General features: G+C 35.7%; 1 protein-coding gene and 2 pseudogenes across 3 annotated transcripts in view; all 3 read right to left on the bottom strand.

The window, feature by feature from the left end:
* Window positions 1–26,665, bottom strand: part of CTNNA3 (catenin alpha 3) — a 2,003,993-nt gene that overhangs the window by 228,404 nt on the left and 1,748,924 nt on the right. The gene's annotated exons all lie outside the window — the stretch shown is intronic.
* LOC136381073 (monocarboxylate transporter 2 pseudogene) lies at window positions 12,847–15,503 on the bottom strand (annotated as a pseudogene).
* LOC136381074 (glutamyl-tRNA(Gln) amidotransferase subunit A, mitochondrial pseudogene) overlaps window positions 16,632–26,665 on the bottom strand; it is a 104,174-nt pseudogene continuing 94,140 nt past the window's right edge.

Here is a 26,665-nt window from a genome sequence, read left to right on the forward strand (position 1 = left end):
ATTGATTGCTTTCTCATATGTGCCTTGACTGGGAGACCACAGCAGACCGAGTAACCCTTGCCCAAGCCAGGGAAAGACCTTGGGCTCAAGCTAGTGAGTCTTGCTCAAACCAAATGAACCCACACTCAAGCCGGTGACCTCGGGGTTTCGAACCTAGGTCCTCCGCATCCCAGTCCAATGCTCTATCCACTGCACCACTGCCTGGTCAGGCTGATTTCTTTTCTTATTTTTTTAAATATAACATTCCTAGATGCTGTTCTTAAAGTTTGTGCATAGAGAGCAAAATAAAAGTTATGACAACTAGGCCAAACCCTCTTTCTTTCTTTTCTTTTTTTAAGTGAGAAGAAGGGAGATAGACAGATTTTCACAGCACCCCATCAGGATCCACCTGGCAACCTCCAGCTGGGGCTGATGCTCAAATCAGCTGCTCTATTCTCAGCATCTGAGGCTGATATGCTGGACCAGCTGAGCTATCCTCAGCGCCTGGGACCCACATTCGATCCAACTGAGCCACTGGCTGCTGCGGGAGAGGAAGAAGGAGAGAGACGGGGAGAGAAGCAGATGATGGCTTCTCTTGTGTGCCCTGACTGGGAATCAGACGTGAGATGTTTGTATGCCTGGCCAACGCTTTATCTTCTGAGCAACATGCCCAGGGCCAAGAAATTTTTTAAAACACTAATGTGTATGTCTTATTTCCATGGTTATTTTTAAAAAAACATTTTTTCAGTCAATCATAAAACTTGATGTGAGACATATTTATTGTTTTTAAACATGTTTTTGTTTCCAAATAAACATGTTCAAATACATTACTAAATTCTGAAAATATTAGGATTTTAATTATTCCTTTTTTTTTTTCAGCCTAGAACATTGTTTCTGAAAGAAAATGTTTGTACCATTTGTTGGTTAGTTTTTAATTAACTTTTTCATAGGGCCATTTTTCAAAGAATTTATCAGTGAAACAAAAATACACAGGAAAATCTCACCAGCAGTGTTGACACTCTCAGTCTCTCTCCCCCTTACACACACACATACACACTCACACAGACACTTTTAGTATCTCTATTTGGTAGTTCATTTTTTCAGTATTTTTTATAAAAATGCAAGAAATGTGTATGTGTACCACCTTTCCACTTCTTATACAGAAGATAGCTATATACCACTGTTCTTTTTCTTGCTTTTTCCACTTATTAATATATCCTTGTGAAAACCCATTTCAGTATATAGATATCTTCCTCATTTATAACTGAGAACCTCTCTCCTTCTCAGTATTTACTATATGTTACCAGGAATAGAATAGCATTTTCACCTTCTCCCTGTAGCATATCCATCCACTGTTCAAAATTTAACATCTGTTCAGTTCTGTTCTACAGTTCTAGTACTTGATTTCTTGTTCAAAAGGCCATTTTCTGCACAAAGGGGAATACATTTGCACCACACCACATAAAGGTAAATAAGTAAGGTAAAATCGAAAAAACTTAAGAGATAGGGAAGCAGCTGAGAACAGACATGATCATGAAGGTGTCATTGGGCCAGAGAGTTCTGCTTTGGCTGGGCAGGTGTAGCTGCACTGAACACACCACTGCAGGGGCTCCAGGAAAGAGGCCCTCACCCCCAAATGCCTCTCTTTATTATTGAGCGAAAAAATAGAGCAAGGGTTCTCAAATGACTACATGAAAATGGACATTTCTTGGTGGAGGAAATGGTCTTGTAAAAAAGAGGTAATCTCAGGGTCTCAAAGGCTCTTTGCTGGTTTTTCTTATTGTGCTAACTTGGATCTCTGGAGTCACATATTGCTAAGCTATTGAAACAGGAAAGGGATGAGCCTTCAGAACCATCTGAGTTTGTCTCTCTTCACTGTTTTATTTTTTCATGAGTGTTGAAGTTTATTTATAGATAGGAAGAGAAATACAGAGTCAAAATGAAGCATGGATGCAGGATTATCAGCTAAACTCACTCACTAAGTGGCTTTTTCTTATATCTCAGCTCTAAATATAAGGTCTAAATCTAAGTCTTAGTAACATTTAAAATACTGGCCTTTCTAGGATATTCTAAAATAGCTGAAGTCAGATAAATCAGGAGTAGCAACTGTCATTACTGAATAAAAATATTTTATTTATGTAATCACGTTTTCTTTAATTTATTTTTTTAAATTATACTATTAGTTAGTATTTCTTCATATATAACCTTTCCTAAACTTTTGAAATAAAGTATACTTAATCAAAAGTAACATTTTATTTCACTGTTGCATTTGATGTACTTTGGCATTTTTAGTCATAAGAACAGATTTCCATTTTTATACATTTTTACTGGATTATTATTGTTACAATTATCTATAAAATTCATTGCATTGATTGTATTCTATTCTCATAGTTGCATTTTAACAGCAATAGAAAATTCATTTTACCTAGTATTAAAATATATATGCCATAAAAATATCAGGCCCTTGTATTTATTTGTAATTATAAAATTTTGATGTTTTTTTCAAACTTTGTTAAAATTTTTTAATCTTCTTCATCATTTCTAAATCTTCTTGGGTTAATACTAGAAGAACATTAATTTTCATACTCTAATTTATAACGTAGTTTATCTTAATGGTGTTGGCACAATTGCATATATACTGATCCTTTACAAAGTTTTTAGTTCCATTCATCTGTATTAGTTCAGTCTCCTTACTTTATTATGATTACATATTTTTTTAATCTAATTTCTGAAAATATAAGCTTATCTTTTAATCAAATACATTGGGGTGACACTGGTTAACAAAATAACACAGATTTCAGGGAGAAACCCAGAGAGAGAAGCATTCATTTATTCCACTTAACTGTGCATTCATTGGTTGCTTCCTGTATGTACCCTGACTGGGGACTGAAGCAACAACTTTGATGTTTTGGGACAATGCTCTACCTGACTGAGCTAACCAGCCAGGGCCTATAGGGCACAATTCTACAACACATCTTCTGTACTTTATTGTATTTAACCCTCCCAAGTTAAGTATCCATCCATCACCATTTGTCACGTCTATACCTTCCCTCCCTCACCTCCTTTCACACCTGGCAATCACCACACTGTGGTCCCTGTCCATGAGTTTCTCCCTCTCTCTCTCTCTCTTTTGTCCTTTTTGCTCAATTCCTCCACCCTTCTCACTTGCACCTCCCACTCCTTCAACAGATGACAGCCTGCTCTTTGTCTATGAGTCTTGCTCTATTTTGCTTGTTAGTTCAATTTGTTCATCAAATTCCACATATGAGTGAAATCATATGTTACTTGTCTTTCTCTCACTGGCTTATTTCACTTAGCATAATGCTCTCCAGGTCCATCCTTGCTGTCACAAAAGGTAAGATTTTCTCCTTTTTTATGCCTAAGTAGTATTCCATGTGTAAAGGTAGCATAAACTTATTTTTTAACACCTTTAATAAGGTATAATTTTATACCATAAAGTTCACCGTTAGACGTGTACAATTATTTAGACCATATTCATAAAGTTGTACAAGCACAACCACAATCTGGTTTTAGAACATTTCCATCACTGCACAAAATTCCATCAAGCCCATTTGTAATTAATGTCAACATTCAGTCCCAGATCCAGATAAACACTGATCTGCTTTCTTTCTCTATAAATTTTTCTTCTTCTAAATATGTTATATAAATATAATCATACAATTTTTAGTATTTGGTATCTGGCTTCTTTCTTTTAGCATGTTTTTGAGGTTAATCCATGTTGAAATATATATTCGAATTCTATTCTTTTATTGCTGAATAGTAGTCCATTGCTTTAGTATACCACATTGTTATTCATAACCCAATTTATACATATTTGATTTGCTCCCAGTTTCAACTATTACAGATAAGGCTACTATGTACATTTGTGTATAAGCCTTTGTGTTGACATATGTTTTCATCTCTCTTGAATAAGTATCTAGGAGTGGAATTGAAGGGTTTATGATAAGTTGATATTTAACTTTTTAAGAAACTGTTAAATTGTTATTCAAAGTAGCTTTACAATTTTACATTCAAAACAGTAATGTATGAGGGTCTAGTTTCTCTGATTCTTCCCCAAACATTTGATATTATCTGTCTTTTAGATTATAGCCATTTTACTGGGTGAGTAATGGCCTTTTATTATTATTATTTTAATTTGCATTTCTCTAGTAACTTATAATGTTTAGCATCCTTTTCAAAAGGATGCTTCAGCCTGACCAAGCGGCGGCACAGTGGATAGAGCGTCGGACTGGGATGCCGAGGACCCAGGTTCAAGACCTCGAGGTCGCCAGCTTGAGCGTGGGCACATCTGGTTTGAGCAAAAGCTCACCAGAGTGGACCCAAGGTCGCTGGCTCGAACAAGGGGTTATTCGGTCTGCTGAAGGCCCGCGGTCAAGGCACATATGAGAAAGCAATCAATGAACAACTAAGGTGTCACAATGCACAACGAAAAACTAATGATTGATGCTTCTCATCTCTCCGTTCCTGTCTGTCCCTGTCTATCTCTCTCTCTGTCTCTGTAAAAAATAAAAAAAACAACAACAAAAAACAAAAGGATGCTTCATCCTTTGTTCGTAAAATGCCTGTTAAAGCACTTGACAATTTTTATATTGAATTATTTGTCTTATTAGTTATGAGTTCTTTACTTCTTCTCAATACAACTTCTTTATCAGATATATGATATGAAAGTATTTTCTCTAAGATTTTGTCTTGTCATGTTTTGATGATGTCTTCTAAAACATAAAAGTTTTTTTGAATAGTCTAGTTTATTCTTTTCTTTATGGCTTATACTTTTGGAATATTAACTAAGAAATTTGTGCATAAAACACCATTTTGAAATTTCTCTCCTCTATTTTCTTCCACATTTTATCATTTTAGATCTTACATTTAGGTTTATATTCTCTTTTGAATTCATTTTTGCATAAGAAGTAAGGTAAGAATCTGAAATTATTCATTTTCATATGTACATACAACTAATTATCCTAGTACCATTTATTGTAAAAAAAAACAAAATGGAGTGACATCAGAGAAATGGTGCCGTGAGGGGTGCTCCCAAAACCTTTCCCTGAAATTTCAACAAATTCAACAACTAGAGACAGAAAAATAATCACAGGGGCATCTGAAATATACACACATCAAACAAAGGTATGATTGGGCAAAAAGGTGGCTGATTATATAATCCACTATGAAGGAAATAAGACAGAGAATGGAATATTCCACTTTCCTCACTGACCTGAGCAAGGGCTGTTTTCACTTGGAACTGAGAGGAAGGGAGGGCTGGGGGCATGGAAAAACATGGGCTAGGGCAGAGACGTCCAAGCTGAGGAGAGAATGTGCCCGCGGCTCAGCCTATGTGGAGCTAATACCAGTCGCAGACCCCAGCAGAGGTGAGCAAGCAGTTGCCTTGTTTACTCCCGGTATCCCGGTCGGCGAGCACAGGCAATGTGCAAGTGGATCCACCTGGTGCCTCCGGCATGGGTGCCCACATTCCCAGAGGGAGGGGTTGGGTCGGAGACTGTCAGCAGTGGCCCTCTGCGTATGCTGGGACCAGAGTCTTTGTATAATCCTGGTGCACCAAACGGCAGGGTGCTGTTTCATGGAGAGCCAGGTTTCCTACAGGTGCGGTGCCTCAGCCAGCCATACAGGTGAACATAGCACATTCCCAGGAAAGAGAACTGAGAAAGTGGTGGGGGGAAGGGCACATGGACAACCTCTGGAGAGCAGATCCACTGAGTGCTGAAAGGAACCTAATCCACAGTCTGCTTACTGCCGGGTTTACGCTGGTGGCTCTGGCTGACAAAGCCTTCTTTCCTAGGCCTGCAATTTAAGGGGACCCAGAGGAGGGACTTGATAGTTCCCTGGGCCTCTTGCTCATCAGGCAATGGCTGGGGTAACTTCAAGCAAGCCAATACAGGTTAAAAAGTACAGTCTTACAGAACAGACCTCAGAAAACACTGCAGAAGTTGAGTGGGCTGGGCTATAGGCTTACCAACAAGGGAGAAGCCTGTGAAGAGAAGACCCACAGAGCGCTGAGGCAAATTTAACTAGAACCATAAATCAGCTCACTCCCCTGCTTACTTGAGCTAGTGGCTCTAGTTGACAAAGCTTTCATACACAGAGCTGTGCTTTGAATGAATGTGGTGGAGGGACTTGGCAGCTTTTAGGACCGCTTGCACTGCAGGCAATGATAGGGGCATCTTCCTGCCCCAGTTGATACAGATTACAAAGTGCTAAAAGCCTGGGGAGAGTAGACCTGTGGAGTGCTGAGGCATACTAGACATGCCGGGAGGCTCATAGAAAGACACCTGAAAAGCAATCGGCTCCCAGACCTGCCTGATTATGCTGGCAGCTCTGGCTGGCAAAGCCTTACCCAGAACCTTGCTTTGAGTGGGAAAAGAAGGGGGATTTGGCAGCTCTTAGAGCCTCTCGCTTTCCAGGCAGTGGCTGGGGCAACTACACAGCTTGACCACCAGTCTGCTGGTTCAGAAAGGAGAGATTTAGAACCATGATGGCAAACCTTTTTATAAAAACTGCCAACTTTTGCAGTGCTGCTCAACCTGGTCCCTCCCACCCACTAATGGGCATTTCAGCTTTCATGGTGAGCAGTAGTGGAGCAACCAAACGGTGCCATGATTGGCCCACCATGAAAGCTGGAATGCCCACTAGTGGGCAGGATGGACCAGGTGGACCAGCACTGCAAAAGTGGGCAATTTTTATAAAAAGGTTTGCCATCACGGATTTAGAAAGAGGCTCAGAGAAAATGGACTCTCCCATTGTCAGAGCCTGCAAATGCTGACAAGCCCTGCCTACCAACAAGACCGAGGCCTAGATTATGTCATCACCATAGCGACACATCAACTACAAATCTCTGTCTAAGACTGCCACAGGGGCAGAACCTGGGGTACAGCACAACCAGCCAAAATAAGAAAAAAAAAAAAAAAAAGGAAGATGATAACCACACAAAACCAGAAAAAATCTACAGTCTTTATAAATTTTTCCGTATTTCTTGTATTTTTTATCTCTTTTTTTTATCTTCCATCTTGGTCATTTAATCCTCTTTCCGTTTATTCTTTTCTTTTCATTTTGAAATTTATAACCCAGGTGTTACATTTTCCATTCCTTTTCTTTTACAAGTGTTACATTCCAAAAAACTTAACTTTTTTCTCTCTTTCCCCCTCTTTGTTTTTTGTTTCTTCATTTTTTTCCCCACTTTTTCTCTCATTTGAATCTCACCCACAAAACAAATTATTTCATTCTGGATTCAACTTTTTTGTGTGTGGCATTTTGTGTGCTTTTTACTTCACTTTTTATCACTTTAGCATTTCCCCCAACTCTGGCTCTCCATTCTATGTAGCTTTTGTTTCACTCAATACAATAGAATTTTCATTTTTCACTGTATTTTTTTCTTTTTTCTCTTTCTATTTTCCTTCTCTTCTCTTACACTATTTCTCTCATTCAACCATTATTTACAAACAAACAATTATGTTCTTGATCCAAATTTTTCCTTTGTGGCATTTTGTGGATTCTTGCCTCCTTTTTTGCCTCTTTGTCAATACCCCCAAACTCAGGCTTTTTATTATATGAATTTTAGTTCCACATAGCATAATTGAATTTTCAGTTTTTCACTGAATTTTCTCAAAATTTTTTCTTTTTTTTTAATCAACTCTAATTATTGTTATTATCAATACTACTCTCAAACACTACTAAGGAAAAAAAAATCAAATATCATGAATACAAAAGACAGAGATATAGCTCAAATAGATGAGGAAAAATCTACAGAATTAAGTTTCAATAGCTTGGAAACCTTGGAGATAAATGACAGAGAATTTAAAATTGAAGTCTTAAAAATACGGATATACAAGAAAGCACAGAAAGGCAAGTTAGGGAGCTCAAAAAACAATTCAATGAACAGAAAGAATATATCACCAAGGAAACTGAAACTATTAAAACAAATCAAACAGAGATGAAAAACTCAATACATGAACTGAAAATGAGGTAACAAGCTTAGCCAATGGAACAGGCTAGATAGAGGAGAGAATTAGTGACATAGAAGACAGGCAACTAGAGGCACTACAGAAAGAAGAGGAGAGAGACTCACAAATTAAAAATAAAATGAGAAAGCACTACAGGAATTGTCTGACTCCATCAGAAGGAGCAACATAAGAATAATGGGCATATCAGAAGGAGAAGAGAGAGAAAATGGAATGGAGAACATATTCAAACAAATAATAGACGAGAACTTCCCAAGCCTGTGAAAAGAACTAAAGCCTCAAATTCAAGAAGCAAACAGAACACCAAGTTATCTTAATCCTAACAAACCTATTCCAAGGCACATCATAATGAAATTGGCACACACCAATGACAAAAAAAAAAAAAAAATTCCCAAGGTAGCCAGGGAAAAGAAGAATACAACATATAAAGGAAGGCCCATTAGATTATCAACAGATTTTTTCAATGAAACTCTAGGAGATAGAAGAGAGTGAACCCAATATATAAAGTACTGAATAAGAGGAACTTCCAGCCAGGAACATTATACCAATCAAAGCCATCCTTCAAATATGAAGGAGAAATAAAAATATTCAAAGATACAGAAAAAATGAGAAAATTTATCACCAGAAAACCTCCACTTCAGAAAATACTAAAGGAGGTTTTTCGACCAGATACAAAGAACAAAACAAAACAAAATTACAAGTAAAAGCTCCATCAAGATCACAATAAAACAAGATTAATCTGTGACAACAAAAACAAAAAAGGGGAGAGAACAAAGATTAACAGTAGCAAAAAAGGATGGAGTAAAGAGCACTCATGAGATAATGTACTACAATGAACATGATATTACTTAATGGTAACCACCCCTGAAAAAAGCAACACAGAAACACATGGCTTAAAAAAGACATAACAGAGGAAAGAAGTATGGATTACAACCAAAAAAAAAAAACCAAAAACAAATGATAGAAAAAAAAAGAACCAAACAAGATACAAAACTATCAGAAAGCAATATATAAAATGGCAATAGGAAACCCTCAAATGTCAATAATTACACTAAACGTAAATGGATTGAACTCACCAATAAAAAAAAACAGAGTAGTAGAATGGATCAAAAAAGAAAATCCAACTGTATGCTGCCTACAAGAAACACAATAACATACAAGAATAAAAACAAAATCAAAGTGAAAGGTTGGAAAACAATACTCCAAGCAAATAACATCCAAAAAAAAGCAGGTGTAGCAATACTCATATCTAACAATGTTGACTACAAGACAGCTAAGGTAATCAGAGACAAAAATGGTCATTTCATAATGATAAAGGGGACATTGAATCAAGAAGATATAACACTTCTTAATATATATGCACCAAACCAAGGAGCACCAAAATATATAAGACAGCTACTGATTGACCTAAAAATAAAAACTGACAAAAATACAATCATACTTGGAGACCTCAATACACCACTGATGGCTTTAGATCATTCATCCAAACAGAAAATCAATAAAGAAATATTGGCCTTAAATGAAACACTAGAACATTGTATACGATAGACATCTATAGGACATTTTATCCCAAAGTTCCAGAGTATACATTTTTCTCTAGTGTACATAGAACATTCTCAAAAATTGACCATATGTTGGGCCACAAAACTAACATCAACAAATTCAGAAAGATGAAATTATACCAACCATATTCTCTGATCATAAAGGCTTAAAACTAGAATTCAACTGCAAAAAAGAGGTAAACAAACTCACAAAAATGTGTAAACTAAACTACATACTTCTAAAAAATGAGTGGGTAAAAGAAGAAATAAAAGTAGAGATCAAAAGATACATAGAGACAAACGAAAATAACAATACGACATATCAGAATCTCTGGGATGCAGCAAAAGCAGTAATAAGAGGAAAATTTATATCACTACAGGCCTATATGAACAAACAAGAGAAAGCCCTAGTAAACCACTTAACTTTACATTTTAAGGAACTAAAAAAGAAGAACAAAGACAACCCAAAACCAGCAGAAGAAAGAAAATAATAAGAATCAGAGCAGAAATAAACAAAATAGAGAACAGAAAAATAATAGAAAAAATTAATAAAACCAGGAGCTGGTTCTTTGAAAAGATTAACAAAATTGACAAACCCGTGTCAAAATTCACAATGTTAAAAAGAGAAGTGACTCATATAAACAAAATCCAAAATGAAAGAGGAGAAATCACCACAGATAGCATAGATATGTAAAGAATTACTGTAGAATACTATGAAAAACTGTGTGCCACTAAATTTACAATCTAGAAGAAATGGATAAATTCCTAGAATAATACAATCTTTCTAGACTGAGTCATGAAGAAGCAGAAAGCCTAAACAGACCTATAAGCAGGGAGGAAATAGAAACAACTATCAAAAACCTCCTTGATAGTTGAAATGGAAAAATATTCCTTGTTCTTGGACAGGAAGACTAAATATAGTCAAAATGACTATATTATCCAAAGCAATATAAAAATTTAATGCAATTCCCATCAAAATTTCAATGTCATTTTTTTTTAAAGGAATGGAACAAAAAATCATCAGGTTTATATGAAAGTATAAAAAACCCCGAATAGCCAGAGCAATTCTAAGGAAAAAGAATGAAGCTGGGGGCATTACAATATCTAACTTCAAATTATATTATACAGCCACAATAATCAAAACAGGATGGTATTGGCAGAAAAATAGACACTCAGACCAATGGAACAGAATAGAAATTCCAGAAATAAAACCATATATATGGTCAAATAATTTTTGATAAAGGGGCCAACAATACACAATGGAGAAAAGAAAGCCTCTTCAACAAATGGTACTGGGAAAACTGGAAAGCCACATGCAAAAGAACAAAACTCGACTACAGTTTTTCCCCTTGTACTAAAATTAATTCAAAATGGATCAAAAACCTAAATATATGACCTGAAACAATAAATTACATAGAAGAAAACATAGGTACTAAACTCATGGACCTAGGTTATAAAGAGTACTTTATGAATTTGACTCCAAAGGCAAGGGAAGTAAAGGCAAAAATAAATGAATGGGACCACAACAGACTAAGAAGTTTTTGCACAGCAAGAGAAACTGACAACAAAATAAACAGACAGCCAACTAAATGGGAATTGATATTTTCAAACAACAGGACAGATAAGGGCCTAATATCCAAAATATACAAAGAACTCATAAAACTCAACAACAAACAAGCAAACAATCCAATAAAAAAGTGGGAAGAGGACATGAACAGGCACTTCTACCAGGAAGAAATACAAATGGCTAACAGATGTATAAATAGATGCTCTTCATTAGCTAGTAAAGAAATGCAAATCAAAACTACAATGAGATACCACCTCACACCTGTTAGATGAGCTATTATCAACAAGACAGGGAATAATAAGTGTTGGAGAGGCTGTGGAGAAAAAGGAACCCTCATTCACTGTTGGTGGGAATGTAAAATAGTACAACCATTATATAAGAAAATATTGGTGGTTCCTCAAAAAATTAAAAATAGAACTACCATATGACCCAGCAATCCCTCCACTGGGAATATACCCTCAAAACTCAAACACACTGGTACATAAAGACACATGCAGCCCCATGTTCATTGCAGCATTGTTCACAGTGTTCAAGACATGGAAACGACCAAAAACCCTTCAATAGACAATTGGATAAAGAAGATGTGGTAATATATACTATGTAATACTACTCAGCCATAAGAAATGATGACATCAAATCATATATAACCACATGGATAGACCTTGATAACATTATACTGAGTGAAATAAGTAAATCACAAGAAACTAAGAACTATATGATTCCATACATAGGTAGGACATAAAAATGAGACTCAGGGATGGACAAGAGTGTGGTGGTTTCCAGGGGGGGAGGAGGAAAGAGAGTTATGAGGTGGGAGTAGGGGAGGGGCACAAAGAAAACCAGATAGAAGGTGACAGTAGACAATTTGACTTTGAGTGAGGGGTATGCAACATAATCAAATGTCAAAATAATCTGGAGATGTTTTCTCTGAACCTATTTACCCTGATTGATCAATGTCATCCCTTAAAATTAATAAAAATAAATAAATAAAAACACCTTTCATTATATTGTCTTGGCACTTTTGTCAAAAATAAATTGTATAGATTTATCTCTGGGTTCTCAATAGTGTTTAATTGATTTATATGTCTCTCTAAGACAATACTACACTGTCTTTAATATTAAAACCTTATAGTAAGTTTATTTCTTTTACTTTGTTTTATATATGCAAATTTTGTTTATATCTGTTAGTTGCATTTTTAAATTAAGATCATCTCATTTTCACCCATGTTGTCATCTTTAAAAATCCACATTTACAGTAGCACACAGCTATATTATACTTCTTTATTATTTATTGATGTTTTAAGTAAAAGAAAAATAGTATGGTTTTAATATTCTTTCTAAACTTATTTGTCTTTTCTTCTCTAGATACTGCAAGAAGAAATTAATTTTTTTAAATTTCATTGCATATTTTAATATGAAATAAAAAAATTAAATATATTTCTTCTAACTACTCATACCAGAAATTGGAATTCAGATCTGTAAAATCAAGACTAGACATCACTGGAAGACTTTAAAATTATTTTAATCACAACCAGAGTCATGTATAGAAATAAAGCAATTGCATGGATTTGTTATTTGCATAATCTCTAAATTTAACTGCCCAAATAAACTTTAAAAAGAAAACATTTAATATCTGCCATTGAGAAAAATAATCTCATCATCATCTTTCATTATGAAGCCTTACTTCAACCAAAATTCTTTTCAATATTTTGAAAGTAAAGTACCCCTAAGGGAGTCATAAACCCTGAAATCATTGATGTAATTCTTGCTATATATTAGTTTCTCTTTCTGAGGGATTTATTCTATATTTTTGTACTTTTGACATTAACATCATATTGTTTAGATTTGTTTAAGGGTTCAGATTCTCTAGACTCAGGCTTCTGCAATTTCTTCTTCTTTGCAAGCAATATATAGTTTATAACATTGCCCATGAGGAGTCGCACATTTGATAAAGACACAATAGCTCTTCAGGTCATATACTTATATGTATGTATGTATGTATGTATGTATGTATGTATGTGTGTGTGTATACATATACACATGCATATATATAATATCATTTTATTTATGTAATATTGTATATGTATGTGGAGAATATATATATTCTCCAGTCTCAGTCACTAATTTACTAGCAAAAGGAGGTCCAAGAACAACTGGACGACATTCCACAACTGTGACAATTCCCATAGCAGTGGACAATCTTTCAGTACTAACATGGTCTAGAAGAGTTTCAAAAAGGGCACTGCTAATACTCCCAAATCCAAGGCCAAAAAAAATTAATATAAAGCACCAGGCTTCTGCAGTCTTCCACCAATGTGCATAAGAGAAGACACACTCTGATGAACATAACTGCAAAGCTGAAGAAGCATGGATTTGAGGTAAAACAAGTTTGGAGTTTGCAATTAATTCTACAGAAGGTCTCTCAAACACATCAATAAAAACTATACAGACAGTAGGAAGGCTGCAGAATACTCATCATCAATTTCCTTGTTTTTAGCATATGGAGTCAAATATATAATGAAGGCCAAAATCCTGGACACATAATGACATTTCCAAATAAGTATATCAGAAATCCCTTACACTTGAAAAGGGAGAAATCAAAATATATAATTATTTTTCCCATACTGATTTCTTCTAATGGCTTTTCTTTATACCTGAATTATGTGCTCCACGCCAATCTTATTTTTAAACTTAGTAGATTGTTTGGGCCCAACAGTTCTCATGAGGAACCCAGCCACAGAAGCATTCAACAGTATACCTTCTAAGATAAAGAAGCTTCATTTCCAGCTATTAGGTATTAAAAATGAACTAATTGAAATGTAGTAATCTACTTAATAAAAAAAGACGTCCTGCCATGGCGAGTCCATTTTCTATGGGTCATTCATTATAGAAGTATTTGCCAATGATTGTTAAAGGGGTTGCAGGTTGAAATACAGACATAAACCTCCAATGAACCCTACAGTAAGGTGAAGCTATATTATACTAGTATTATATGAAGCTACAACCATTCCTGAACAGCATATTATCTTGTACCATCACTGACTGGCTACCATATTTATTAACCAAAACACTACTCATGAACTCGTGAGACTTGTGCACATAACAGCCAGCAAAATGGATGACATCTATGCTATTTCACTGTAGACAGTATCAAATATTTGGTGAATTTCTTTGAGGAATGTGAATAAAAATCCAATGGAGATAAAATACATTCAACTACTACCCAGCTCCCTTTTCCATCAGGAGGTGGATGTAGTAGGTGGCCATCTGTGGTGGTGGATCACCTGTGGGCGGTGGTATTTCTACTCTTCTATTTAAAATTTAAGTCAACTGTTGACAGATTCCTACTTGAACAGACTTTGGTTTATATGTGATATTGTCAAGCCCAGTCACTATTCCTTGAATTGTGATATTTGAAGGCAATACAGAGGAAGAGAGGGGAAACAGACTCTGGTCTCTGGCACAGGGTGGGCACTGCAGCTCTCTGCTCCTCCCTAGGACAGTTTGCCTCACTGTTACCGGGTGAATGGAATTAAATATTTAATTCTGTTTCCTGCCCTGTCCTCACCCTCACAGCCTCAGGTGGTGAAAGAAGGGGGAGAAGAACTCAGCCAGGGGGAAAGGAGGCATGGCTACTGAGCAACCTCTACAGCAAATTCTGATTTCTGGTTGTATATGCCCTCTACCTCTGTTTTTCACTTACAAAATTATTTGACTTAAAGTTTATTTCTTTTATTTTTAATTGTATTTATTTAAAAAATGTTTCTGAATTATTCTTAACAATAATTTTCCAATTACTCCTTGGAGTACAGTTTTTGCTGTGTCCTAAAGCTTTTGCTAGGAGGGATTTCACTGTTTATCATATTTTGTATAACTTATAATTACACATTTTTTTTATCATTGATCATGAAAGTATTTGAAAGAATAATTCTCAATTTCTAAATTGAGCTATAATACAATTAAAAGTGTTAAGCAATTCCTCAGTCACTTTACACACACACACACACACACACACACACACATTTAATTAGGTTCAATCATAAGACATACCTTAATCATGCATCTAACAAGAGATAAAAATAAAGTACATACTAGTACAGAAACATACAGGTTAAATGGTGCTACATAGGTACAATGATGTGATTGCATTTACATCAGAAAATTTAAGAAGTCTTATAAATCAATACTTCTGCTACTCCTGGTAACCTAGAACATAAAAGTCATATTGTATCTACGGTTATGTTTGTTTATATAATCATGACAAATTAATATTTACATAATTGGCATCAAACTATGTCACCACTGCTGCAATAAGAATGAAAAATAAGTACCATTCAAAGATAATCTACTAAATGTGACAAATATTAAGATAGCAGAAACTTTCTTCAAAGGTACTAAATTAGGAATAACCAGAATGCTGGCCATGACAGTCAGTACACATTAAATTTAAAAATTACGTGGGAAAGTACTAGAAAATAGAGATATACTTACTGGTGGTAGAGGTATTAATTGTAAAGGATAGACTGTGAAAAAAGTAGTTAAAATTAAGCTAGATTTCCAAAAATAGAAAACACATCTATGTGGAGTGATCCAAAGTAAAACAGTAAAAATTAAGAATATTTTAATAACAATATATACTTTTCATGTATATTTTAACAGTATAAAGAAAAGTAAAAACTAGAAACAAATCTGTCTGGATCTATTGTACCTGAATCTGTTATAGACCGAAGTTTAATAATTTATAGAAATGTTTTTCAGTGTTAAAATTTGCTTTTGACTTTTTTTTTTTTTGCTTTTGACCATTTTTTATATTTTCTGTTTCACTGCTTTTATTTATTTATTTATTTATTTATTATTGTTATTTTATTAAGTATATGTGTTAGCTGATTTAAAGTCCTTAAATGAAATTCCAGCACTGTTGACAGTAACTTTTCTTTGAATGTGAAACAGGTCTGGATTGAATCCAAGTCATTGTGAGTGTCACGTTGTGGAGGTTCTGGACTTTATAATATTTCTTCAAGGAAAGTTATTAATTTTTTTAACAGATTAGTAACTGGTTAGGCTAAAATTTCACATTCTGTATTTTTTTAAATGTTTTTAAAAGAATTTATTTATTCATTTTGGAAAGAAGAGAGAAGGGGGGAGGAGCAGGAAGCCTCAACTCCCATATGTGCCTTGACCGGGCAAGCCTGGGGTTTCGAACCAGCGACCTTGAACTGGCGACCTCAGCATTCCAGGTCAACACTTTATCCACTGCGCTGCCACAGGACAGGCAAGCTTCTTTATTTTTAACGGACATTTTTGTAAAATGCTTCATTTTTGAGGAGCATGTGTCTTGTGTTATAGTAGAAATCTTGTACTTTGCACTTATAGATGTTTAATAAATGCTGGCAGATTATTTATAATTAACTATATCACAAGAATTTAAAAAAGTGATTCCAAGAAATGGCTTATGTTGACAGTGAGCCAAATTACAAGAATTTAGCAAGAGTATTTGACTTTTCAATAATACAAAATCTTTAAGTCATTTTAATTTGCAGGATATATTTATCACTATAGTTTTATAGGAACAGAAGCTAACTTTTCACTTTCAAAGACTGATGAACAATTATCCATTATTTTTTCAAGTTGAATAACAGGAAACTGTACTTGTTTTTCAAACCATTTGACAACTGTAAGAAGCTGCTGCTCACAAAATGCACGTCCAATGAGCTGTAGTCCTATGGGCAACCCTTGGCTTGAGAGGGCCATAGGACACTCACTGTTGGTAATCCTGCCATATGTACAGCCTGTGTGAAAATATCACCCTGGGTGCTTCACGCTCTGTTGTCTTCTTTGATGAACTCCATGTGTGGTACTGCCTCATTCAGGGTGGTGGGAGTTAGCAAGACGTCCACTCCAGCATTAGCAAAATCCACAAAATAATTAGCAATGAGTCATCTCACTTTCTGTGCTTTGATAAAGTAATTTTCATATTTTCTTTTAATATGAAAAAGTTTCCTGAGAGAATTCTTCCTCTCACCACATCAATAAAGCCTTCTTGTCTGGTTGCAGCAAACAAGGCTTCAGTAGACACATTAATGTCACATCTGTAACCATATTCTAGCCCATCAAATCTTACCATATTTGTTGCCACTTCTGATGTATACAAAACATGGTAGCAGACAATTGAATAACTGGTGTAGGGCAGAGACACTTCAAATACTTTGGCCCCGTTGGACTCAAAGAGATTAGCAGCTTTGGACCAAAAGGGATTGTACTTCATTTGATAATTCTGGTAAAAGATATTCCTTCGGAATTCCTATACACAGTTTGCTCACATCTATGAAACCGGGAAGCACAAACGGTTTAAGAAGATCCTGTACTGTGGTAGAATCTTTGCAGTCATGCCCAGCCAGTATACCCAACATAACTGCAGCATCATCCACACATCTGGTTAAGATTCCTGGCACATCCATTAAATTCATCAGGGGAATGAGACCGTGATGAGAAAATAAGCCATAGCTTGGTTTTAAATCCACAATCCCACAGTGGGCAGCTAGATTTCTGCCCAATCCTCCTGTACCTGATCCTAAAGCCGCAAAGCACGTGAACGCTGCCATGGCCACTGCACTCCCTCCTGAGCTTCCTCCAGCTATAAGCCAGTCTGAATCTTCCTTCTCACCATGGGGACTCTGCTTCCTCTTTTCTCTCTACTGTTTTGAATAACTCCAGGGGTTTTTAACTGGTCCAAATATACCATCTGTGCTTCCAGATCCCATAGCAAACTCATCTAAGTTTGTTTTTCCCATTAGTAGAGCTCCCTGATCCAACAACTTCTGAATTACTGTGGTATTATAAGGTGGTACATAACCTTTCAGCATGTGTGATGCATATGTTTTCTCAATGGCAGACGTGCTAAAGTTATCTTTTACTGCAACAGGAGTTCCACCTAAATCCCCCAGTGGGTGACCTTTCTTATACCTTTTCCCAGATTCCTCAGCTTGCTGTAAGGCCAGCTCTTCAGACATAGTTATGTAAGCATTTAGAAACTTGGTCTTCTTGATCAGGAAGAGGTATTTTTGACAGAGCTCAGCTGGAGTAATTTGGCCTTGTTTCATTGCCACAGAATTCAAAAGCCAGGCACTGATGGTGCATTATTACTTCATTTAACCAGTAAAACCACCACAGAAGTTAGGTATTATTAACATCATTTTAGAGATGAAGAAAGTGAGCTCAGAGAGGTTAATTTGTCCAAAGTGACACAAATAATAAAGGGTACGGGTAATTTTTAAATACATGCTCACAAAAAGTAGGGGATATTTTATTGCTTCATTTTGAAATATGAATATATGCTTCTTCACCACTTCTCTCTGCACTACTGGAAGCTTAGTTTGTCCTCACCATATTCTGTCTTGACTACAGTGGTAAGCAGCCAGAATCTCAGGTTTTTTAGAGTTAGCTTTCGGCCATTTTGAGTCTGCTGCAGGCATGCTTGACTCATATGTCAGCCTAAGATTTGGACAATGTTTGTACTCTGATGTGGTGCTTCCACTCTTTGGATTTCTCTCTTGTGGGATGCCTTCCATCTTGGTTTCTACGACTATGTTTACCCCAGGATTTCTCTTGTGTACTAAAGAGACAGAATTTTCTATCATAGTTTTAGTCACTTTGCTGCTAATCTTGACTGCAGTCTGCCTTTATGCTTTCTGCCCTTAAAAATGGGAACCTCGGCCCTGGCAGGTTGGCTCAGTGGTGGAGCGTCGGCCTGGCGTGCGGGGGCTCGGGTTCGATTCCCCGCCAGGGCACATAGGAGAAGCGCCCATTTGCTTCTCCACCCCCTCCCTCCTTCCTCTCTGTCTCTCTCTTCCCCTCCTGCAGCCAAGGCTCCACTGGAACAAGGATGGCCCGGGCACTGGGGATGGCTCCTTGGCCTCTGCCCCAGGCGCTAGAGTGGCTCTGGTCATGGTGGAGCGACGCCCCGGAGGGGCAGAGCATCGCCCCCTGGTGGGCAGAGCGTTGCCCCTGGTGGGCGTGCCGGGTGGATCCCGGTCGGGCACATGCGGGAGTCTGTCTGACTGTCTCTCCCCATTTCCAGCTTCAGAAAAATACAAAAAAAAAAAAAAAAAATGGGAACCTCACTCTATGCCAGTCCTATCTTCAAAGTTTTTTACTTTTCTTCAAAATATGCTTCCATAGACTATGTATATATGTATATATGTATATATGTATGTATGTATGTATGTATATACATCCATGGTCTGTGGCTGTGGGTGGGTTGAACTGTTGAAACTTATTTCGCCATACCAGCAATGAAACTCTTAATGCTTAATCTGAAGGGCCCACCTTGCTCTCTTGACTTTTAAGGTCAATGTTAATCCAAATACTATACAGTGCAATTCAAAATACTTAGCAGACAACAAAGTTTTAGGAACCTATTTCTGTTAATGGCCATTGTCCAAGATCCATCTTTCTTATCTTCAAACAAATCTAACCTCAATTAGTTCTCCTCTGTTGCTTAATATTATTATCCTATTTTTTCATTTAAAAGCAAGTCATTATTCTTGACTCTCAATTCTCCTCTCAAAAGGATTGAGTCTACTCTAGACTTAACCAGTTATTTTTACTTATATTTACTAAAATAATATATATTTAATACAAACTCTCCCCCCATATTTCAATAGGGTTTTTTGAATCTTCTAGCACATTTACAAAGAGTAAGCCTGGAAATATTTCTTTAAAAGGGAGGGGGTATATTAGCTGTGGATCTTTACTGGCAAACAATTACTAATGGCAACATTTTCCCATTTACCAGAAGCTACTCTCAAGGACAGTGGCTCCCACTGACAATTTCCATTGCTTGCAAGTGATAGCAGATCCCATTGTGAGAAACTCCTAAGCCCTGCCCAGTTTTTTAGGTGGTAGAGCATCAGCCCAGCATGTGGATGTCCCAATTCGATTCTCTGTTAAGGCACACAGGAGAAGTGACCATCTGCTTCTCCACCCCTTTTCCTCCTCCTCCTTTATCTCTCTCTGCCCCTGTAGCTATGGCTGGATTGCCTCCAGCAAGTTGGCCCCAGGTGCTAAGGATGGCTCTGTGGCCTCTACCTCAGGTGTCAAAAATAACTCAGTTGCTGAGTAATGGAACAACTCCCCAGATGGGCAGATCATTGCCCCACAGGGGGCTTGCCAGGTGGGTCCCCATCAGAGTAGATGGGGGAGTTTGACTCTCTGCCTCTCCTGATATCACTTAATTTAAAAAAAAAAAAAAAAAGGAAAGAAACTCCTAGCAGTAGCTCTAAGCAGTAATCTCGCCTCAATAGCTTTTTAGTTTTTAGTATATCCTTTCTCCTGAACATTTTATGTGGATTTCAGTGTTAGGAAAATTTCATATTAATTTTTTAACCCTGTGTTTAGAAAGTAATGTAGCAATATAGGCTAAGTTCCTTGTACAGCTATAGTACGAAACAGTTCTTTCCTAAGAACATGTGCAGATTCTCCAGAGCAGTTTGACCAATATTTTTTATAAAGAGCCAGAAAGTAAATATTTTAGGCATTGTGGATCATGATGTTTATTTCACAATTATTCAACTCTGTCACTGTGGTATATAAATAGCCAATAAAACTTTATTTTAAAAAAGCAGCAGGCATGATATGGACCATGGGCTAATGTTGTCAACATATAACTATATGCTGCTCCATAGTTACAGTAGGAAAAAAATCCCAAGTTGCCACTAAATTTCTCTAGTATTTTATTACTGTACACTAAAGCAAGACCCACGTCTATAAACTCATGTACCTCAGGATGAATTTACGTATATCTTCTTAACAGCGGCTTCCTAAGTAGTGGTGTAAGAACACATTATTTTCTCTCTGTCATTCCATAGAGAAATTGACTAGGACACTTGGAAAAACACACAGATTACTAATTACATACTCTACCACTCCATTGGGCAATAAGATAATTATGTTAAATTTGTCTTACCAAATTAAATAAACCAAATTTCACATATTTGACTTTAAATGTGGCATCATTCTACAGAAGTTATATACATACATATATATTATGAGAGAGGCAGAGAGAAAGAGATAGGAATATTGTGGTAGTGATGTACATTTCCTGACCAAGTATCAATTGGGCAACCCGGGCTCTTCAGGTCAACGTACCAACCAACTGAGCTATCCAGCCAGGGCTTTATTTTTTACTGATAAATTTTTAGAGAGACAGAGGGAGGAAAAGAGAGGGGAGGGTAAAGGAAAGCATTCATTTGTTGTTCCACTTAGTCGTGCATTCATTGGTTGCTTTTCGTGTGTGCCCTGAGCAGGAATTAAACCTGCAACCTTGTCATTTTGAAACAACAGTCTAACTAATAGAGCAAACTGGCCAGGGCCTAGAAGTTATATCTTAAGAAATAAAAGAGACAAGTGTGGCTTAAAAAAGACAAATTAACATAATAAAATCAAGAAATATTCCCAGCCATGTTCTTTATCTATCCCTCCCTCAAAAGAAATGGCACTTTAGTACTCCAGAATAAATAGCCATTTTAATAAACAGAACTGGGTCAAGTGGATATACTTTTGGGGAAAATTATATGCATGCTTATTTCTTACCATATAGAAAATACAGTGCCATGGAAACTGATTATCCAAAATAACAGAGCCTTTAGAAGCAAAAATAATCTTTTTTTACATAACCGTGGGCTCAAGTAAGAAGCTGATACATTAAACTATAAAAAAGTTAAAAACTTCTGTTTATTTAAATATATGTTAATAGAGCAAAAATATCAACTTCTAGTATAGAAAAAGTTTTCAAAGGACTCATTCAAAATATATAAAAACTGTAACAAGAATGGCACATTAAAAAAAAAAGACAAAAGAGTAAAATGACACTTCACTTTAAAAGTTATCCAAATGGCCAGAAGGACAAACTTTAAAGCAGATTTTATCAAAGTGCAAATTAAAATCAGAAGAAACCATAACATACTTACCAAAATGTATAAGTTGACTAGAAAAAATCAAACTCAAGTGGCTATAAAGTGTTAAGAGTAACTGTTACTCATACACCACTGTTGGCATATTAACTGGTACAAACGTTTTGGAAAAAAATGACAGTTTACATGAAGGCTGAACATAAACACCCCTATAAACAAACCAAACCAGTTTTCTATGTGTGCCCAAATGTATATACAACAGAAATGCATACATATGATCTACCAATGACATGTAGTAGAATATTCACAGCAGCATTACTTATAGAACCTGAAACTTAAAATTTTCCAAGTCACCATTAAGAGTTTCATGGATAAATAAATTGTATTATGTTTATACGATACCATAATAAGAAAGACCAGTCTCTAACTACACTTTAGGAACCAATTTAACAAACTTATGTTTGAAAAGACAAGCCATAAAATAAGAGTCTACATAAACACATATATAATCATATATATACACATATTATAGGTGTTCAAAGACAATTCCCTTGCTTCTATTTGGAGACCTAATAAAATGATATTTGCAAGCTTATTATAAACAGGCTAATAATGGTATTTTCAAGCCACTTAGTATATACAGTGCATTATTAGTCTGTCTATGGTTACTTAAATGTGGAGGAATCGGTATTACTGATGAAACTCAGATGTGCCTTCTGTGTGTTATTGATGACAATGGCTTAGAAAATTGACACTATCAATGGAAGACTATGGTCTAACAATTATCAGTGTTCTCCCAAACCATAATATTTATATCACATAGTTATTTGAACTATATAGGCCTCTGCATGCAGAACAATTCAATGGAATGTGTATTTGAAGATATGTCATTTCCAATAGTGATGGATGTGGGTTTATAGGGGCAAACAGAAAAGTACTGATAGGGAAATGATAAAACCTGTATGCAGAAGATGTATTGGTTGACCTATACATTACCTTTTCCATGGGTCTGTAGTCCTAGAAGAATGATGATGTCTATAAAACAGCAGTTATCAGGGGAAAGATGATGTCATGAAATAAAGATATAAAATAATTTGAATATACTAAAGCATTTTTTTTTGTTCTGGAGTCATTCTGTTCCTTTTTCCTCCTTATGAATTAGGAAAAGATAACCAAAACTAAGAATTTGGAAGGAAGATATACCGATAATATTTACATTGAAGTTCAGATATATTTGGAATTATAGTTTAATGAACATTTCTCTAAAAATTAAAAAAATATATATTATACATTTATATCCAATATTGTTTCAATAATAAAGCATTATTTTACCCTTTAATATAGCCTTGATAATTAGGAGCATATGAAATTCTCACAATGGCTCGAATGGCAAACACATAGACAAACTTTTTAGTTATCATCAACATTAAAACTGTGTGACCTGTGGTGGCACAACGGAAAAAGCATCGACTTGGAACACTGAGGTCGCTGGTTTGAAACCCTGGGCTTGCCATGTCAAGGCACATATAGGAGTTGATGCTTCCTGCTCCACCCCCCCTTCTCTCTCTCTCTCTCTCTCTCTCTCTCTCTCTTTCCCTTTGTGTCACTCTCTCCTCTCTATAAAATGAATAAATAAAATATTTTAAAGATCTTTACCCAAAAAAACACATTAAATCTTTGAAGCTGAAAAAGAAAATTTTATTTTTAACATAAGTACTACCTTTTGGTTGGTGTACTATTGAAATGTCTCATCTTCATTTTCAGGGGTAACAAAACATAAGCACGTATATGTATATGTACACATATACACATAGATGAATAGAAATTCAGTGTTAGGCATTGCTCCAAGTCCATTACAAATATTCACTCATTTAAACATTTATAACAACACTGTGACAATGATAATTATTGTTTTTATTATCATTATTATTATAATTTTAAAGATAAAACAATTGGGGCACAAAGAAGAAATTAGTTATGAAAATTCCCCAAGTACACAAAAATAGTGAAAGGTAGTGTCAGACTCTAAGACCGGAAAGTGTGCTCTGAACCTCTACTGTGTTGTCTCTTATTACGGCTGGTAGTGGCATATGCCTGCTATTAGTTAGAAATTATGTCAATGGAGCAATAAAAATAGAGCTTTATTTAAAAAACAGTCTAAGGAAAAGCATACTTGATTTGAAATACTTAGCCAAATTTGAAGACCTTTATACTTGGAATATGAAATTGTATGTACTAAATGAAAGGCAAAGTGATTCAACGTATCCTGAAAATTCAATCTCTAGTGTGCACCCGTCTCTTAGAGACAGGTGATATTCATCTTTGGAAATAAGATTAACCTACTTTAGTGGTAGAGGAGACTAAAAGTAAAACTTTCATGGACCTCTTATTAAAAATGAGGCCTAAACTTGGTTCAAAATTTGACTTAAAAAGCTTTGTTTAATATTTATTTATTCTAAAAGTATGTATTGGGGGACATTCTGATTCTAGTAGATGAAGTAGGTGTGTCATTATCTATTCCTTCTGCTAAGTCTTTGGATATTATATGTACAACACATATTAAAATTCTTTAAAAGGTGGATCGAGAAAGGCCAAGTGGTTAGTCATCTTGGGACCCAAGAAACAACAATGTGGTATTATTCCGGCTCATAACCTAGGCATGGAGCTGAAAGGCTGGCAACAGGCTTAAATAACCTGGCAACTGTATAAAAGGGCAACAAATGGAATTCTTGTGATGATCAAAGTGTTCTGTATCTTGACTCTCATTTTGTTACCATTGGTGGAAACAATTAAACAATGAATGGGATCTCTCTGTATCATTTCTAAAAATTGCATGGGAATTTACAGTTACCTCAAAATTAAATAGTTACTTTCGGGCACTTTAGAATATTTATCAAATGGCTACTATGTGCCAAGGACAATTATAGATGCTAGGAAATAGCAGCAAACACCAGCAATAAAATCGCCTCTCTTTAAAATACTGAAATCTAGTAAGGAAAACATACAATAAACAAAGAAACACAAGAAGCATGCAACAAGTCAAGTGGCAAAAATGAAGGTAAACATAATAATGAGGATAAAGAAAGAAAAAGGTTCTGTTTATATATGGCATTCAGGGATGCTATCTCCCAGAAGGTAGTACTTAAGCAAAGAAAGCCACAAAGGTTCCTAGGGAAAGAGCAAACCAGAAAAAAATTAATCCAAAGACTCTGAGTTGGGAATGGTTCTGCATGTTCAATAAATAGGCCATTATGTCTGGAGTGTAGTTGGTGAAGTAGAGAATGTTAAGATTTTGAGTTACTGGAATGACAGATAATATAGGTTCTGAGGTCATAATATGGACAATTAATTTTCCTTTCATTGTGTGCTTGGGGAAAGGGATGAGTATTGACATGTTCTGACTTATATATTAAAAGGTTCCTATGGCTGTTACGTTGAGAAAAGACTGCTGGGGGGTGAAAGCAAGTGGGAAGTAGGAAGATCAGTAATGAGGCCACTTATTAATTTTCAGTTTTGTATTTTATTTATAATTAAGTGTTGCTTTTATAATTAAAAGCTGTATGCTTATAATTAAAAGTTGTATGCATATTTCCTGCCAGTATTGCAGAGTGCTTAAGAACATGGATTCTAGAGAGAGCCAGACAGACAGTTACTAGTTTCATGCCCTTGATCAATTTACTTAGCCTCTCAATTTATCAACATTACCATCTGAAATATGGGAAAATAAAAGCACTCAACTTAGAAAACTCCTATCTTCAGATTGAATGTGTCCTTGTATGAAAAGCTCTAAAAGCCTGAGACATGGTAAGTACTAAAGAAGTATTTACTATATTGTTTTTGTGTTGCTATATATTTGAGTAACACTGTAAAAAATAATTAAAATAAATCTGGCAGAGCATAAAAGTTATTTTCCTTAAGATGTTTCCTACATTAATGATGCTGACAAACAATATTAGACAACATTCCAGTGTTGATTCAGCTCATATGTGTGCTGTTCACATATTTGTAGCTACTGTAGATACAAGGAATTATAAAATTTGTTGTCAATAATTAAATAACTTTCCCTGGCTGGGTTGTTCAGTGGATAAACATCATCTTGGTGTACCAAGGTCATGGGTTCAATCATGTACAAGAAGCTATGAATGACTGCACAACTAAATGGAAAAACAAAGTGGAATGAGTTGATGCTTTTCTCTCTTTCTCTTAAATCAATGGGAAATATTTTTAATCAAATAACTTTAGTATGATTTTCAGGCTAATCATATTCTATAATAATTTGATTTTAAATTAAAAATACATATATGATGTCTATGCTAACTGTTGATCACTATCACCCAGGTACTTTATTAATCAAAACTATTATTCTCTAATTTTTAAAAACTGGAGTTAATATAGCAGACATATTCTGCTTTCTGTCTTGTTTATACGTTTGGTGAATTTCTCCTTTTCCCTTACTATGCTGATCAGAGTATAAATCCAAGGTTTCCAAAGTATACTATTCTTCTGGCCGAAATGACTGGTTCATAAGTAGAAGAAAATCCAAGGGAACCCAACAGAATTTCTTCTTGGAATTGGATACATGGACAATGAATTTCCAAAGGTCTGTCTCTCAGACTGATCCTTATAAGTGCAAATCAAACAACAATGTGGGGAGAGTTTGTCTGAGAATTAAGTTAG

This window comes from Saccopteryx leptura, chromosome 9 (assembly GCF_036850995.1).
Source record: "Saccopteryx leptura isolate mSacLep1 chromosome 9, mSacLep1_pri_phased_curated, whole genome shotgun sequence".
Lineage (NCBI taxonomy): Eukaryota > Metazoa > Chordata > Mammalia > Chiroptera > Emballonuridae > Saccopteryx > Saccopteryx leptura.